We start from the raw sequence: 18726 nt of genomic DNA on the forward strand, positions 1-18726 counted from the left end.
ACTTATTAATCCCCAAACTCTTTGTTTTTCCCATATTTGCACCTCGTGTCTCTTCAAAACATACAAACCTCCTTTAAAAGGGAAGCTGGTTAGAATGAACCAGCTCGATTATGAGCATTAAAAAATAATCGTGACATAAACTCTAATTCTGGGCAGTTAGCGCTTGGCTAAGCAGAGTCACCGGTTTGCATAAATCACAGGGGAGCTGCGGTTATGGTGTCTGTACTAAAACAGCCAAATACCGGCTACGGCTTCCTGCCCCCCCTGCACCTGCATCTCTGAAACTGTGCGGCAAAGTGCAGTTTAACAGACTTCCTGGAAAGACCATCAGAGACTGACAATAAAAGCATGTTTATATCAGATACACACTAAAGAATTATATACAGATATTTGATCGAGGCTGAAGTACAGCTGGAATCAGGTAAACATGCCTCTGTCAGTATATATGTTACATTTGTAAAAATACATTCTGGTTGATCAAAAGAACTATAATGGACCTTTTACCATTTTCATTAAAAATAGAATTTTTTTACTTATTAAGTGTTTTGTCTCTTGGATTAAATTTCTGTGTAATGAAAGGGTTAGGGTTAGGGTGTAATGAAAGTACTCATACATTATTCTATGGCTCATCAAAGCAAATTTACTGAAAGGTATTCTGCATTTAAAATAAAAATTGTACTTAGAAAAATTAGTGAAATACATTTTCGTGTTTAATGCAGTCATTTCTCACTAGAAAGGTCACTGGAGCATTTCTTCCTAGTAAATCACAGGTGCATTGTGGGTGCTGATTCTGTACTGAAATAGAATAACACAGGGTGCAGCTTCCTCTGCCCTCCCCACACCTGCGTCTCTGAAACTATCTACCAACCAGCATGCAGTGTGACAGACTTCCTGGAAAGACCAGCCCTGTAATCCAGTAACCTGCACTGTACTGCATATAGCGATATCTACACTACTGTTCAAAAGTTTGGGGTCACTTAGAAATGTCCTTATTTCCAAATGAAAAGCTATTTTTGGTCCATGAAAATAAATAATGTTAATCAGAAACACAGTGTAGATGTTGTTAATGTTGTAAATGACTATTGTAGCTGATTTTGAGTGTATTATCTACGTTGGTATACAAAGGCCCATATCAGCAACCGTCAGTCTGGTGCCCCAATGGCAGGTTATGTTTGCTAATCCAAGTTTATTATTTTAAAAGGCAAATTTGATCAACAGAAATCTCTTTTGAAATTATGTTAGGACAACTGAAAACTGTTCTGCTGATTACAGAAGCAGTAAAGCCGACCTTCTTTAGATTACTTGAGTATCTAGAGCATCAGCAAAGTCGTGTATTTCAGTTCATAACTCGCTGAAATGTTATTGCAGAAACATGAAAAACGCTGATTAAATCCGTAATCTGTCTTCTTTTCAAAACGTCTCTTGTCGGAAGTATTAAAGTTTTTACAATTTTGTTAAATCGGCAAAGAAGTAAAACCATGTGACCTTTCAACAGTATGTTTTACCTGCATGCGGGGCGTGTAGTACCGCTTTCACCTGAAGATCACTATTCACATTCTAAATATCAGCGTATTCAAACCGCACTCGCATGGTAATTTGATGAACAACGCAGCGGTAAAACGCGATCCAGATACATCCTCATTAGTGCCATAAAAGGGGGGGGGGTATGTGGCCAGGTGTGAATGGCTCTTTCATACACATGAAAGTTGCTACATATTCAAAGAAAGGAGCCCAGAACTAGTGACATGAGTTTGGTTTTTCTTATTTAATTATCCAGATGAATGTTGCAACTACACCATTTAGTCATCTTCATATAGCCAAGACCTCGGTGATCAGATATTTGGGATCAAAACAAACCTTTTCACCTTTTGTCAATGATGTGTGTGCGTGTGGGGGGTGAGGGATGGGTGTGGAAGGTAGTAGTTAATTAAGTGGCTGCACCTGGTCTGTGAGGGATGAGGGGTTAAGAGAGGGAGTGAGAGCCGCGCTCGGGGGAGACTTCCTGTTAGCGCCGCGCTCATCGGTTCCGGGAGGGAGGTGCCGCTCGTATGCCGGCGGTGAAGCCAGATAGCGGGCTGTAGGGTCAGGTTCCGCTGTGACAGGGCGAGGACAGTCAGGACAGGGCGGGTAGGAGTGCATGACCACTGCTTAGTACGGGGTGTTCGATAGACGTGAGTAGCGGCATCCTCATAGAGACGGAGCGGCGGGTGGAATTCTCTTTCCGGGTGCGCTCTAGATTACGGGTCTTGTGAACGTTCCCTCCGCGGGGGAGAGTCTTGATCCTCGGGAGGCGCTATGTTTTAATCGTGTCCTTATTGTATGTGTGTTCTGTGGGTTTTAAGTAAGCAGCGTAGCCGCTAGGGGTCGAGGTGGGACTATAGAGGTGGTATTGGTCACGTAATGCTTGCCTGTGCCCGAAGTGTGGGGATTACTGTGCATTGCAGTGCTATTGGTGTGCCGTACCCTGATAGGGATGTTGTGCGGTGCGAGATTTACTGTGTGGAAACGTGTGTTAACACATGCTTGGAAAGGGGTGGTTTGTTACGGGGAGATAGCGAGGCCGAACCCTTTGTGAACCCAGACCCGACCCGATGGGTCACTGCATGAATCGTACTGAATAAAATTATTTTTGTAATTGTAGCTGAAGTCTTGTGATCTATTCTCCCTTTACAGCCTCTGACGCTATTTTAGGTTCATTACAGTACTTTAATGTTCCTGCAGGCCTTCCCAACTGCATTGTGCAATGTCTATACTTTTGATGTCAAATTACAAACTTCACATAAATCTGACATATTTAAAAAGTACACTAAGATTAAGATGAGCTTAATACCAAATCAAACATATAAGAAATAATTTGCCATGAATTAAGTTTATGAAATTGAATGAAATGTGTGACCGTGCCCCAGTCAGTGAAAGTGTGTTTCCTACCTCCAGACCCCAGAGGGGGAAAGACTCAAAATGGCCAGAAACACAGAACCTTCTTCTGGAACTCATCAGTCTGTTCTTGTTCTGGGGAATGAAGGCTATTCTGTGGGAGATTTCTTAGTGACCCCAAACCTTGTGCTGTGTGTGTGTGTGCTCAGGTAAAGCTTACCTTATGGGGACACAATGTCCCCACAACGCCACGAATATCCGTTTTTTTAAATCAATTAAAAAAATCCGTTATTGCAATGAAAAAACTAAAAATGCAAAAACTCTTGTCTTGTTATGGTTAACGTTGGGTAAGGGTTAAGGTTGCCATAGTTAGCGTTAACATTTTCCCCACAGAAATAAATGAGCGGCCCCCATAAGGATACTCAACTTGTGTGTGTGTGTGTGTGTGTGTGTTTAGTACTGAGGAGCTGACCAGCTGTCTGCTTTCTGATTTGCACTGAAGTCACTGCCCTCCCAACAGCGATGGGAGGCTCTATATTTGCATGTGACTTTCAGTGTTATTTGCCTATGGGGGCACAGAAAGCCCCCCTGGGATCATTACTGACAGGTGTGCTTTCTTTCTGAGTGGAGGGGTGGCTGAAAATACTCAGACTGGTTATAATGGGTAAGCTGTTCATTGGAGGAGGGGAAGAAAAGCTAGAGGTGAGGAGTGAGATCTCTCTGAATTCCTGAGTACATCATGTGCTTATAGTATGTTTATATAATTGGCAGTGAGCCAGATTTTCCAGGAAAATGTTTGTGTTGATTTGATTTCAGCTTGCAGACAGAAATCTTATTGCATTTCCATATATCTTACGTCCCAGATATATGTGCAGGAGTGGATTCATGCATAGGCTGCAGCAGGGGCCCCTCCCAGCAAAATCAGGCCCGTGCCTTAAAAAACAAGGCCCCACCCCACACCTTCAATCAGAACATTTTATCAACACCCCCACACCTACCAGCACACTTTACCCCCGGCACCCGCACACTGATTAGTTGGTTACTGACTTTGCATCATTTTCAGTTCTCTCTAGTTTCTCTTGCTGTTCCAGAGAAAGTTCTCGTGTCCTGCTTGTGTTATGTCAGCCTCGGGCCCCCTGAGAAAGTTCTCGTGTCCTGCTTGTGTTATGTCAGCCTCGGGCCCCCAGAGAAAGTTCTCGTGTCCTGCTTGTGTTATGTCAGCCTCGGGCCCCCAGAGAAAGTTCTCGTGTTCTGCTTGTGTTATGTCAGCCTCGGGCCCCCAGAGAAAGTTCTCGTGTCCTGCTTGTGTTATGTCAGCCTCGGCCCCCCAGAGAAAGTTCTCGTGTCCTGCTTGTGTTATGTCAGCCTCGGGCCCCCAGAGAAAGTTCTCGTGTCCTGCTTGTGTTATGTCAGCCTCGGCCCCCCAGAGAAAGTTCTCGTGTTCTGCTTGTGTTATGTCAGCCTTGGGCCCCTGAGAAAGTTCTCGTGTCCTGCTTGTGTTATGTCAGCCTCGGGCCCCTGAGAAAGTTCTCATGTCCTGCTAGTGTTATGTCAGCCTCGGCCCCCCAGAGAAAGTTCTCGTGTCCTGCTTGTGTTATGTCAGCCTCGGCCCCCCAGAGAAAGTTCTCGTGTTCTGCTTGTGTTATGTCAGCCTCGGGCCCCCAGAGAAAGTTCTCGTGTCCTGCTTGTGTTATGTCAGCCTCGGGCCCCCAGAGAAAGTTCTCGTGTCCTGCTTGTGTTATGTCAGCCTCGGGCCCCCAGAGAAGTTAGTCCGTCATTGTATCTGTGTACATTTACAGTTACATATGGTCTCAAACTGGCAATGGCTAAAATAATCTTATAATTCACTTTTTTTACATGAAATAAAGATCTAGATATGCCAAACTGCACAACTATGTATTGACATAAATATGAATTTGAAATACACACGCTTCTCTGCTTTAATATTACAATAATTACATGTATTGTAATTTACAATATTGCAGTGCTTGCGGCGATATTCTTTGCCTCCATGTGCTATCCATTCTACCTCTTTTAACAGTGAGATTCTGTCGATGGCTCAGCTAAACGCGAACGCGAATAGTTTTGGCGAGACTAAATCTGGAAACGAAGTAATTTGAATTTGATGAAGTTGTTCTATGAAAACTTCATCGCAATGGCTATTTGGCTCCATCTACTGGATAATATGTAACATGCAGAAATATATCAGCTGGACCATTTAGTTTGTTAGGCAAGTACGACGAGAAATTATTAGGGCTGTAATATTCCGGTCTTGAGAAGTTTTTCTGTTGTCTTCGAACGTATATCACACTCAGCCATTGGACTCGCCAGACATTATAGTTGGTCTTAACCGAGACTAGCTGTCACTCTCACTAACCCGTTAAATTTACTGGTCTTTTACTCATCTCTCTATTTTTTGAGATCTTATACTGCCATCTGCTGACAACATATACAAACAACAACCTATCATTACAGATAACCAGCCATCTTCGGATCATTCATTCCAATGCATGAGATGGGCCTTGACTTTACATAATTGGTAAGGGTCCAGGTTTGATAGATGGTCTAAAGTCCCTTATCAATTGACTAGTTTAATACTTTAATAGTTTAACACGGTTGACTCAGATCACCCGCGACTCACATCCACGGTTGACTCATCCTGTAGCAGGGGTCTCTAGCTCCGGTCCTGGAGCTACTGTCCAGTAGGTTTTCTGTCCTACTTGGTTTCTGATGAGCCTCACCTGATCTCAGGTAAATAAACCTACTGGACAGTAGCTCTCCAGGACTGGAATTGGAGACTCCTGCTGTAGTTATACGCTCCTAGAAAAAAAGCACCAGTTTGTTCATTTGCTTGTCATGGGGGCTGTACTTTACAATTGTATACCTTCTAAGGTACAGATAGTGATTCCCTAAGGTACAAATAACATTGATCTACCCCATTGATACAAGAAATGTTCGTCAGAGTCCATTTCTATATCATAAAAGGTAAATTAACCTACACCCAAGGGTACAATTGGCATACAATTGAGGGTACGGCCCTGGTGACAAGTAAAGGTATATACTGGTATCCTTTCTGAGAGTGCAGCGTGTTCACTACTGTATGTGTGAACAGTGATTGGTAGATTGGTCTATGGAGAATATTATATTTCAATACAAGTTTATGTGCAGAAGAAATAAACATTTTCTCAAACAACAATAATAATAATAATAGTTATTATACTGAGAACAATAAAGAAAAATTAAATGTATATTTTTAATGATAATAACACAATTTTTTCTCCTTTTGCTGGACAGGACGTTAGGCAGCCTGTGAAGATGGACTCCATGAGCCCCTGTAGACGTTTGTGAGTATTGGTGACATCCAGGCCTTCCTCAGACATTTGAGGAAGTAAAGGCTTTGGTGGGTCTTCCTGGGGATTTACCGCTGCTGACCCTCTCCACAGCCCCCCCTGCCAGGGCTGATGGCGTACGCCCCGCCCCGAAGACGACGAGCAGCTCCTTGGTCTGCCTGACATTCAGAGAGATGCTGTCATCTTGGCACCCCCCCGTCTCACCTTACCTCCCCCTGTAGCCCTGCTCATCGTGTCTGGCCACACCGTCATGGGGGTGCTGCTCACTGCTCCGGAGTGTGAGGTCCGGGATAAAGGGGTTTGTCTGCTATTGTGGATGTTCTGGGGTATGTGGAAGGAAAGGCTCCCATAGCAGGGCTGCTGGCCCTGAGTCCTGTGACCAGGAGCTTGGTGATCAGTCCGAATGGGGTGACAGTGTTAAGCGTGGGGTGGCTCTGTGGGATTGGACTGTGCCAGTCATCAGATGGTCACTAGATCAAATCCTGTGTTTGGCAGAATGATGTCACTGTTGGGCCGTTAATCCCACTTGCTCCAGAGACTGATTGACTTCCTGAATTTTACATCATTTTTATAAAACCATCTTTTAAATAAATAAATGCATAGCCTATAGGTAATTGTCACGATCGGTCGCGGAGGTAACAGCAGCGAGCAGCGATCGTGCGGGTAAGGAGCAGGCAGGCAAGCGGGACACGGGGAAAACGGGGGTTTATTAAAGGTAAACGAGGTGCAGGGAACATCAGACGCTGACTGACATCAATGACGGACCAGGGAAACCGGGGAGACCAGGACTTAAATACACAGGACTAAATCAAAGTAACTAGACAAAGCTGGAGACGATCAGGGAAATACACGTGGGTAATCAGGGGGCGTGGCACACACGAGGAGCGGACGAGCCGGGTATGACAGTAATGGCATGGCATGCTAGTTTTTATTGTACAGATGGACCAGAGTTCTGTAGACTGCAAAGGATGTGACATCCTCACTGGATCTTTTGTGACAGAGGGTTCAGACTGTCTGTCATGAGCTCCTTAATCTGTTCCAGGGCCAGTCCCTCAAGGCAGTTTGTTGTAATGGAAATAAGTGTTTCTGAAGTAGGTTGGACCTGTTCAGTTTCTCAGAGAGCAATTAAGACTCTCAGTGAGAGCAACTACTAATTGGTAGATGCATGTTTAAAGGTAGAACATTTACTGTAGCTTTCAAGATCATCCATCCATCATCCATCCATCCATTCATCCATCCATCCACGCCTGTGGTGTGCAGGGTCACAGAGGTCCAGAGACTCTCACAGAGGTTATGAGTATAAGGCATAAATAATACAAATCAGCTTAAACTATGAAAATCTACATTTTAATCTGTCACCAGTCGGTCATGTAATCAATATATTTCTATACTAATAGTTTCTATACTAGGTTTTTTTCCTGAGACCATTTTCTCCACCCTCTACCTCCCCCAGAGGAGGATCCTGTACAAACCAGCCACAGCTTTTAAAGGAGCCAGTGTCAGTGTGTGACAGAGAGCAGCAGTCACTGGGACTCAGTGTGTACTTTACCTCAGTGCTCCTCCCTCTGTCCTGCAGCCATGAAGCTCCTACCAGTCTTGCTCACCCTCACAGCACTGGCTCTCTCAGGTCCCTGTCTCTCTCCTCTCTGTCTCTCTTTCTCTCTGCATCTTTCTTTCTGCTCATCTAAAAGTCTGCTCTACCTCTTTATTTACAGGTGTGAAGGCTCAGATTGTACTGACTGAGTCTGAACCAGTGGTGAAGAGACCAGGAGAATCACACAGACTGACATGTACAGTGTCTGGGTTCACAGTCAGTAGCTACTGGATGCACTGGGTCAGACAGGCTCCTGGGAAGGGACTGGAGTGGGTCGCTTATATTAGTTGGAGCAGTAGCACTTACTACTCCCAGTCTGTTCAGGGCAGATTCACCATCTCCAGAGACGACGGCAGGAACCAGCTGCATTTACAGATGAACAGCCTGAAAGCTGAAGACACGGCTGTGTACTACTGTGCCAGAGACTCACAGTGATGGGGGCTGTGGGGAAGCCGTACAAATACTACTTCCTCACAGAGAATAAGGATGTCATATTATTATTTATCAGGTTGCGGATGATGAGGATGGGCGCTGTCACATATCTCAGAAATGCCGAGTCAAAGATCTATAAAATGAGCCCTGAGTTTAGCTCCTAGTTCAGCTGAGTTTGGTTTGGTTCTGGGCAGGATGAGTTTGGCTGCCATGTGCTACGAACTAGAGAGCTACACGAGAATGAGGAAAGCGATAATATCACAGGAATTGTAAAAATGGAGATTATCTTTACAGTATTACTGTAGGCTTGGTGATATACATATTATGTATGGTAACACCATGGTAACGGTAATGAAATTGCTCATAAATGCATATTCCTATATTTATGGTATTAACAATCAGTGCTTTTCTTCTATTAAATTATTTCTTCTCAGCTCAACATCACCTGGTGGGATGGTTTTGGTACATGCAGGGATGGGGTGGGGAAGGTTTTCATGCATGGGGGGATGAGGTACAGGGATGGATTAGCTGTATGTGGGAATGGTGGGGCATGAAACTAAAGGTGGGCAGCTCTGCAATACAAACCTACCTTTAATCTTCCAGCCAGATTTTTGGTTCCTGATTTGATTCAAAACTGAATCTCTTAGTCCCCAGTTTATTGGAGTCTCATTACCTGGGCCTGTTCCTGGTTCCTGGTGCCAATCACCTGATCAGTTTCAGTCCCCTTATGCCATGTTCACCATAACTCAACAGCTAACAGCTGGCATCAATATAAGTTCAAACCATTTCTGATAGGAATGTCTAATTATTTAAAAGGAACCGTTTTACTCATTTAAGCCAGTTTTAAGCAAAGGAACACAAAAATGCCTAATTTATATATAAATAAACCTGTAGGTCTAACCAGCCGTGGAAATGGTAAATGCTCGCGAAGTTACTGTTATATCTCTGCCATCTGAGGGCGCCAGATACAATATAAACCATCTGTGCTTGGGTTTCAGTTGCCCTCACAGCCAGAAACAGAATAATTTCTCCATCCTCTTGTTTATACAAGGTTTTAACTTATAAAGACACAAAACCAGCCTAATCAGGCATAATGTCAGGCAGACAAGACACTACCACCCTAAGATGCGGAGACACAGGGTTTCGCTTCGGAAGACAAGAAAACAGGAGCAGAACCAGCAGGCAAAATCAGAATCAGCAAGCAAAGTCAGAATCAGCAAGCAAAGTCAGAACCAGCAAGCAAAGTCAGAATCAGAAAGCAAAGTCAGAACCAACAAGCAAACTCAGAACCAACAAGCAAACTCAGAACCAACAAGCAAAGTCAGAATCAGCAAGCAAAGTCAGAATCAGCAAGCAAAGTCAGAATCAGCAAGCAAAGTCAGAACCAGCAAGCAAAGTCAGAATCAGCAAGCAAAGTCAGAATCAGCAAGCAAAGTCAGAACCAGCAAGCAAAGTCAGAATCAGCAAGCAAAGTCAGAACCAGCAAGCAAAGTCAGAATCAGCAAGCAAAGTCAGAACCAGCAAGCAAAGTCAGAACCAGCAAGAAAAGTCAGAATCAGGGTCACAGAGCAGAAGGGTTCAGCAGCCAGGTGGTCAGTCCTACAAGCAGGGCGGGAGACAGGAGGAAGGTACAGCGGGAAGGTCAGACGGGAGCAGGACCAGGATCGGATCGGGATGAGGATCGGCGGGGCTTGGGAACTGGGCAGGCAGGAGGGTTCATGGCTAGACAGGAGACAGAGTCAGCTGCCTTTGGATCAGCAATACGTCACACTGACTGCGAGGTACGACGGGGATTTAAAGGCGTAGTGGCTCCACTCGCTGCTAATGAACCAGCATTCCCACAAGGAGGGGGTGCGACAGCAGCCCCCCGTCCCCCCATATCGCCCTCCCCGAGGAGCATGCCGGTGGGCTCGCTTCCACGCTCCCTTGCATTGCTGAAAGCAGGCCTCCACGGACAGGACCAAGCTGGGTGGTGAGTCTTAGGGCGCCAGCGGAGCCTGGAAACCAAGGGCACACTGTGAATGGCAGTGGGCATGTACAATTAACCTGGTGAGCACTCTGTCATAGGGGGCTCCTGCCTAGGGGGCGTCCCCCAGGTCATAGACCACTGGACCTACGAAACAGGACTCAGGCAGTATGAGAACTGGCTCTTCGTGCACAGCAGGGGAATGGAATTTCCGAGGGAGAACATCTGCCCTGACGTTCTTGGCCCCAGGTATGTAGCACTCCTTGAAGTGACAGTGTGTAAAGAAGAGGGTCCATCGAGCCTGGCAGGAATTCAGGTGTTTCGCTGACTTGAGATAGTCCAGGTTTCGATGATCGGCGAGGACCTGAAAAGGATGGACAGCCCCCTCTAGCCAAAGCTGCCACTCCTCCAGGCCCAGCTTGATCGCCACCAGCTCCTGATCGCCTATGTCATACTTCATTTTGCCCACCGTGAGTATGGGGGTGCATCTTCCCAGAATCCCCCAACACTGAGAGAGCACGGCCCGACGCATACCTCTGAGATGTCAACCGGTTTATATCAAATACACAACAAATAAATATGGATACTGTATGCACCAAATAAATACTAAATAATGAGGCTCAACTACAGCTGGAATCAGATAATTAACATACTGTGTGTTCTGTCAGCAGTTAAATTTGTGAAAAATAAAAATACATTTTGGTTGCTAAATAGATCAAAAATGGACCATTTTCATAAAAATATAATTTATTATCAAACAGCCATAAATATACACGAAAAAATGGGCGTATATATTATTTTGCCAATCAGCTCCTCTTCACTAGCTTGCCTCGTGACTGTGTCTGTCTCCAAGTTCTCGCTGCATGCAGGACTTGTGAGTGAGGGGGAGGGGCGGGTTGTGTTCGGAGAGGGAGAAGGTCGGGGCAGGGTGAAGTAGCGCTAGCGACATCTGCTGGCCAAAAAGTAACAGGACAGGGCTGACGGAGACGGATCATGACGCAATGCCAGAATAATCTTATAATTGACTGGTTTACACGTAATAAATAGGAAGAGATGCCAAGCTGTACAGCTATTTATGGTCATAAATATTAATTTGAAATACACATGCTTCTCTGCTTTAATATTACAATAATTACATTTATTGTAGTTCACAATGTAGCAATACTTGCGGCGATATTCTTTGCTTCTCCGTGGTCTGCATTCTGCCTCTTTTAACAGTTGTACAGATTAAATACCGTTGATTCTATCCATGGCGCAACTAAAGGTAAATGCGAATTTGTTACTGATGATGTAGTAAAATAACAATTTTGACAAAACTAGATCCGGAAACGAAGGCAACTGAATCAGTGAAGCTGTGCTATGAAAATTGCATGACTATTAGGCTCCATCTAGTGGTCAATGTGTTACTGGAGAAATAAATCAGCAGTCAGAGTTAATGCCACTTTATATAGGCAGCGATCACTGGACATTATCAGGGCTGAGTTTCCCCAAGCCTTCTTAATGCTATATGCCTTCTGCACCCTCCGACTATACCAGCTCCACTCACCTCCAAGATCCTCAGGTCCTACATTCCGAAGGGTGTGCACTTCGCCAACTAAGAAGCCATGGAAGATCCACTCCCTAAGTTCACAGGCCAAATCTCAAGGGTCTAGAGCAGGGGTGCCCAATACGTCGATCGCGATCTTCTGTTCGATCGCAAAGGTAGTGTGGGTAGATCGCATGGTATAGAAATGAATGACGCGTTCAACCGCGACAGCTGCTGCCAAACTCCAGCAAGCGACCGAGTCGCCTCCAATTTATTTCTACTAAACTTAAGAAAGGGTATAAAAATGAATGGGGGAGCTGGACCAAGTAAGAAGCTAAAAACCTGCCACTTTCATACGGAATGAGAGGAGGAGTTTTTTTTCACCGTGTCATACTCAAAGTGCATTTGCCTCATCTGTCAGTCTACTGTTGCTATTCCGAAGAAGGGAAATGTGGAGCGGCATTTTCGGACTGTTCATAAGAACTACGACATTAACTTCTCTTTAACTAGCTAAAGAAAAGTTAACTAGTTTCTCTTTGCCTGCATAAAAAGGATTTGTTTGTCAGCACTCATTGGATTGACCAGTACTCAAAACAATGGGAACGTCCAAGGAACTCAGTGAAGATCTAAGAAGTTGTAGATTTACACAAGTTGGGAAAGTGTTTCGGAGCCGTTTCTAAACAACCGTAGATTGCAAGATCATCAGTTCAAACAGTTGTATGTAAGTACAAGTTATTCGGATGTACTGTATCACCTTTGCCCAGGTCTGGAAGAAGAACCAAACTGTCTCCCTCAGATGAAAGGAAATCGGTTAGGGTGTTCAGGAACAACCCAGGAACCACCAAGTCTCAAGCACGCCATGAACTAGAAACTGCTGGAAAACCAGTGTCACTGTGAAGCGAATCACCATGGACTGAGAGGGTGCCGACTCAGAAAGAAGCCCCTCCTTCAAAATTGACACCTTCAAGCTCGACTGAAATTTGCAACTGCCCACATTGACAAGCCAAATGCTTTTTGGAGAAAAGCTTTATTGTCAGACGAGACAAAGATTGAGCTAGTTAACCACAATGATACGAGGTATGTTTGAAAGAGTGAAGGTGAGGCTTTCAAACCTAAGAACACTGTATCAGCTGTTAAGCATGGTGGTGGTAGCATCAAGCTCTGGGGATGCCAGTGCTGCTGGTGCATTGCACAAAGTGGATGGAGTAATGAAGAAGGTGAACTACCTCCACATTCTTCAACTTTACTTCAAATCAACAGCTATACGGCTGAAACTTGGACATAATTGGGTGTTCCAACAGGACAATAATCCCAAAATCACATCAAAATTGGTTTTGGAATGGATAAACTAGGCTAACATTAAGCTTCTGCAATGGCCTTACCAAAGTCCCAACCTGAACCCTATTGAAAGTTCAGGAACTATGCTTAAAAGCCTGGTCCATGGCAGGAAACCAAATGATTTCAATGAACTATTCAAATTCTGTCAAGAAAGAGTGGTCAAATATCCAGCCAGAATTACGCCAGAAGTTGTAGATGACTACAAAGAAGCATCTAATCAAAAAAAGCAACTTGCTGAGGGACATTTAACCAAATATTACAGGGGGTGTATGTATATATTTGAGCCTCTATGTATAATTTTGATCCTATGTGGATTACAGAAAATCCATAATAAATTAAAACTTGTACACCCAATTCTTGTTTTTTTTTACACCCTGCAGTCCTCTCCTCTAATTCTCTCTGTTGTGTGGCTCTAATGAGTCACACCTGTTACTTGTTTAATCTTACCTCTCGTTACAGCCCTCGTGTGGATCACCCCAGATGCCTCTCATCTGCTCCCTCGTCAGTGATGTATATAGTGCCTCCCTGTCTCACACTCCCCTGTCCAGTCATCTATGTTACTGCCTACTTGTGCTCCCCCAGTGTGCACTGTGTCCTTTCCTGATCCTCCCTACCCTGATTTGACCCCTCGTGGTCCGTTATCCTTTTGTCCTGCCTGTAATTTCATTTAATACAGCCCCCTTTGGTTTTCCCCATGCCTGCCTTCGCCACTGGCCTTGCCCGTGACATTTTAAAAAACAAAACTATCATTTAAAAACTACCAGCATATATGATTTTACCAGTCAGTTCCTCTTTACTGGCTTGCCTCCTGTCTGTGTTGCCTCCTGTCTGTGTTGTGTTAAATGTGGGGTGGCTCTATGGGATTGGACTGTGCCAGTGATCAGAGGGAAACTAGATCAAATCCTGTGTTTGGCAGAATGATGTCACTGTTGGGCCCTTAATCCCACTTGCCCCAGAGACTGATTGACTTCCTGAATTTTACATCATTTTTATAAAACCATCTTTTAAATAAATAAATGCATAGCCTATAGGTAATGGCATGGCATGCTAGTTTTTATTGTACAGATGGACCAGAGTGGTGTAGACCGCAAAGGATGTGACATCCTCGCTGGATCTTCTGTGACAGAGGGTTCAGACTGTCTGTCATGAGCTCCTTAATCTGTTCCAGGGCCAGTCCCTCAAGGCAGTTTGTTATAATGGAAATAAGTGTTTCTGAAGTAGGTTGGACCTGTTCAGTTTCTCAGAGAGCAATTAAGAATCTCAGTGAGAGCAACTGCTAATTGGTAGATGCATGTTTAAAGTTAGAACATTTACTGTAGCTTTCAAGATCATCCATCCATCCATCCATAATCCATCCATCCACGCCTGTGGAGTGCAGGGTCACAGAGGTCCAGAGACTCTCACAGAGGTTATGGGAATAAGGCATAAATAATACAAATCAGCTTAAACTATGAAAATCTGCATTTTAATCTGTTACAACCAGTTGGTCATGTAATCAATATATTTCTATACAACAAAAATAAAAAATACTTCTAGACTGCATTGCACAAAAATAGAGTTCAAATGTATAATAAATTAATTTCTCTAATTTTATGCTTTACAAAACAATAATTAGTTTTCTTTATGAGACCATTTTCTCCACTCTCTACAGTACCTCCTCCAGAGGAGGATCCTGTACAAACCTGCCACAGCTTTTAAAGGAGCCAGTGTCAGTGTGTGACAGAGAGCAGCAGTCACTGGGACTCAGTGTGTACTTTACCTCAGTGCTCCTCCCTCTGTCCTGCAGCCATGAAGCTCCTACCAGCCCTGCTCACCCTCACAGCACTGGCTCTCTCAGGTCCCTGTCTCTCTCCTCTCTGTCTCTCTTTCTCTCTGCATATTTCTTTGTGCTCATCTAAAAGTCTGCTCTACCTCTTTATTTACAGGTGTGAAGGCTGAGATTGTACTGACTGAGTCTGAACCAGTGGTGAAGAGACCAGGAGAATCACACAGACTGACATGTACAGCCTCTGGCTTCACATTCAATGATTATGGCATGAATTGGATCAGACAGGCTCCTGGAAAGGGACTGGAGTGGGTCGCTTATATTAGTTGGAGCGGTAGCTCCATCTACTACTCCCAGTCCGTTCAGGGCAGATTCACCATCTCCAGAGACAACGGCAGGAACCAGCTGTATTTACAGATGAACAGCCTGAAAGCTGAAGACACGGCTGTGTACTACTGTGCCAGAGACTCACAGTGATGGGGGCTGTGGGGAAGCCGTACAAATACTACTAACTAGCTCTGTGGATATGGTTACCATTTTCAGATTGTGTTTCCATAATTTCATTATTAATCCAAAACATGCCTTTAGTAAAATTGCCGCCTTCGATTCACTTATAAGTAATGGCCAATAGTGCTAACTTGCTAACTTCACAGATTAGGATTACGGTTAGGATTAGGGTTAGTTCTTTCTAGCCCTGACAAACCACAACATAGCAAGCTAGTTAAAACATAAGGCCTTGGTAGTAGAGTAGAATCCAAACCCATTATATGATACATGTACTGTACCTGTATGGGGACAAGGAGGCCTTCCAAGAGGCACATGGCCAAGGGCCTCACAGGACCAAGACCTGGCCCTGTGTCCATCAGTCCAACAGTGAGGTCAGTCTGCCAACTTCGAGATTTGATGCAAAGATCTTCTGATAACAGGTACAGCATCCTAATCCACAGAGGCGCACACGAACCCTCATTTACATCAGTTTGTAGCAAAGGGCCTGCGAAAGGAATGTAAAGCTAAGATCCTTCACCAGATGGAGGGAGTGTAGGAATGGCAGGGGAGATGAGCAATGAAGACATTTTTTGGACTGAGGTGGATTTTGCTGTCGCTGATTACTGTGAGGATGGGACTGGGGTCACTGACAGTAAGACACACAGGTGAGATGGTGATGGTGAGTTTCACTACAGTAACCAAGGAGAAGACTGCAGGTCCAAACCGCAAAGAGAATCCTGGGTGCTAAGCTGGATGCTTATCTTAACTTAAGATGCAAAAATCAAAATGGACACCTGACAGAGGTTATATGACATGCAGGGAAACGGTGAGGTGCACAAAATATATACTTTGTTTTAGATTATATTCCTTGTCTTTAGACTCCAAGTGGGTTTGATAATAAAACTGTGAAATATATTACAAAATATCTTATTATTTCCCAAACTAACACAAGTCTAAAGGGTCTGAAACTCTCTTCCTGAAGTTCTTGATGATCCGATAAATGGTTGATTTAGGTGCAATCTTACTAGCAGCAATTTCCTTGTCTGTGGAGCCCTTTTTTCTGCAATGCAATGAGTACTGCATGTGTTTCCTTGAAGGTAACCGTGGTTAGCGGAGGAAGAACAATGATTTCAAGCCCCACCCTCCTTTTAAAGCATCCAGTCTGCTATTATAACCCAATCAGCATGGTCTCCAACCTCGTCCTCCTAAACACTCTCGCTTGTGTTAACAAGAGAATCACTGAAATTATGTCAGCAGGGACTTTTCTTGCTGCGCTGAATTGCGGAGGAAATGGGTTTTTTGGGATTTTTTTGGGAAGTTCATTTTCATGGCAAAGAGGGACTTTATAATTCATTGCAATTAATCTGATCACTCTACATAACCTTCTGGAGTATATGCAAATTGTTTATAAAAACTGAGGCAGCAAACTTTGTGAAAACCAATACTTGTGTCAGTCTCGAAACTTTTGGTCACAACTGTACAGTTGCAGATCTGATGATACCTTCGTTAATCTATATCCTAGATCAGGGGTCAACGACATGGTACTCGCAGGCACCAGGACGCCCCCAAGGACCACATGAGTTGCCTGCGGACCTTTTCTATAAGTAGCACAACTCACCAGTGAGCAGCATCTAAATTTTAATTTTATCCTCTTGCTATTCTTCTCTAATCACATTTGCATTTATATAGATTTGAAAATGACAATATCTAAAAAAAAGCATTTAACACGTGTTTACTATACATAAAGTTTCATATCATAAACGTGATCAGTGTCTTCACATAGATGAGTATCATTAATCATTAATAATAATATATAACTAAAGGTAAACTGAGCAAACTTGATATTTAAGAAGAGCATATCAAATTGGAATGGTGTGTGAGTGTGCCCTGAGATGGGCTGGCCCCCCATCCTGGGCTGTTCCCTGCCTCGTACCCATTGCTTCTGGGGTAGGCTCTGGACCCCCCACGACCCAGTAGGATAAGCGGTTTGGAAAATGGATGGATGAATGGATGTATAAAACTGGGAGCCCTTCATATGGCTCAGTACCCATGAAGTAGCTCTCAGCTTCAAAAAGGTCGGTGACCCCTGTCCTCGAATATGAACATCCTTATGTTGGAATATGGTGTTTGTTGTGATCAACCTGCGGCTAGTAAAATAACATTATAACACAAAATTAATCTGTTTTGCATGTGACAAATTTTGACTACTCTAGCTCCACCCCCACCTCTATTGGAGAATTCAGTGCATATCTGCCACAGCTTTTAAAGGAGCCAGTGTCAGTGTGTGACAGAGAGCAGCAGTCACTGGGACTCAGTGTGTACTTTACCTCAGTGCTCCTCCCTCTGTCCTGCAGCCATGAAGCTCCTACCAGCCCTACTCACCCTCACAGCACTGGCTCTCTCAGGTCCCTGTCTCTCTCCTCTCTGTCTCTCTTTCTCTCAGCATATTTCTTTGTGCTCATCTAAAAGTCTGCTCTACCTCTTTATTTACAGGTGTGAAGGCTGAGATTGTATTGACTGAGTCTGAACCAGTGGTGAAGAGACCAGGAGAATCACACAGACTGACATGTACAGCCTCTGGGTTCACATTCAGTAGCTACTGGATGGGCTGGGTCAGACAGGCTCCTGGGAAGGGACTGGAGTGGTTGGCTCTCATACACCCAAGCGCTAGTGAAGTTTATTATTCCCAGTCTGTTCAGAGCAGATTCATCATCTCCAGAGACAACAGCAAGAACCAGCTGTATTTACAGATGAACAGCCTGAAAGCTGAAGACACGGCTGTGTACTACTGTGCCAAAGACTCACAGTGATGGGGGCTGTGGGGAAGCCGTACAAATACTACTTCCTCATAGAGAATAAGGATGTCACATTCTGGGATGGTTTAGGTGCATGCAGGGACTGTCATGCCCTGCTCGTCGGCTCCTCCTGTGTGCCACGCCCCCTGATTACCCACGTGTTTTATCCCGATTGTACCCAGCTGTATCTAGTTCATTTGCTCAGTCCTGTGTATTTCAGTCCGTGTCTTACCCGAGTCCTTGGTCTGTCATTGATGTTCCTGATGTTTGTAAGCGTGAGCTGTTTCCCGGTCCCTGTCCTCGTATTAAACTCCCGTTTGCCCCGTATTCCTGCTTCCTGCTTGCCTGCTTGCCCGCACGATCGCAGCGTATCTCCGGCGTGATCGTGACAGGGACGACATGGGGATGGTTTTGGTGCATGCAGGGACGATGTGGGGATGGTTAAGGTGCATGTGGGGACCACACAGGGACGATTTAGGTGCATGTGGGGATGACGTGGGGATGGTTTAGGTGCATGCGGGGATGACGTGGGGACAGTTTGGGTGCATGCGGGGATGGTGTGGGGATGGTTTAGGTGCATGTGGGGACCACATAGGGACGG

The 18726-nt window shown here is 44.6% G+C and overlaps 1 long non-coding RNA gene across 1 annotated transcript; it reads left to right on the plus strand.

Moving 5' to 3' along the window:
- The first annotated feature begins 5237 nt into the window (after nt 1-5237).
- LOC125741998 (uncharacterized) lies at nt 5238-6902 on the plus strand. The gene is made up of 3 exons (XR_007397971.1): nt 5238-5413; nt 6169-6218; nt 6318-6902. It is a non-coding gene; the product is annotated as an uncharacterized LOC125741998 (long non-coding RNA).
- The last annotated feature ends 11824 nt before the right edge of the window (nt 6903-18726 follow it).

Source organism: Brienomyrus brachyistius, chromosome 5 (genome assembly GCF_023856365.1).
Source record: "Brienomyrus brachyistius isolate T26 chromosome 5, BBRACH_0.4, whole genome shotgun sequence".
Lineage (NCBI taxonomy): Eukaryota > Metazoa > Chordata > Actinopteri > Osteoglossiformes > Mormyridae > Brienomyrus > Brienomyrus brachyistius.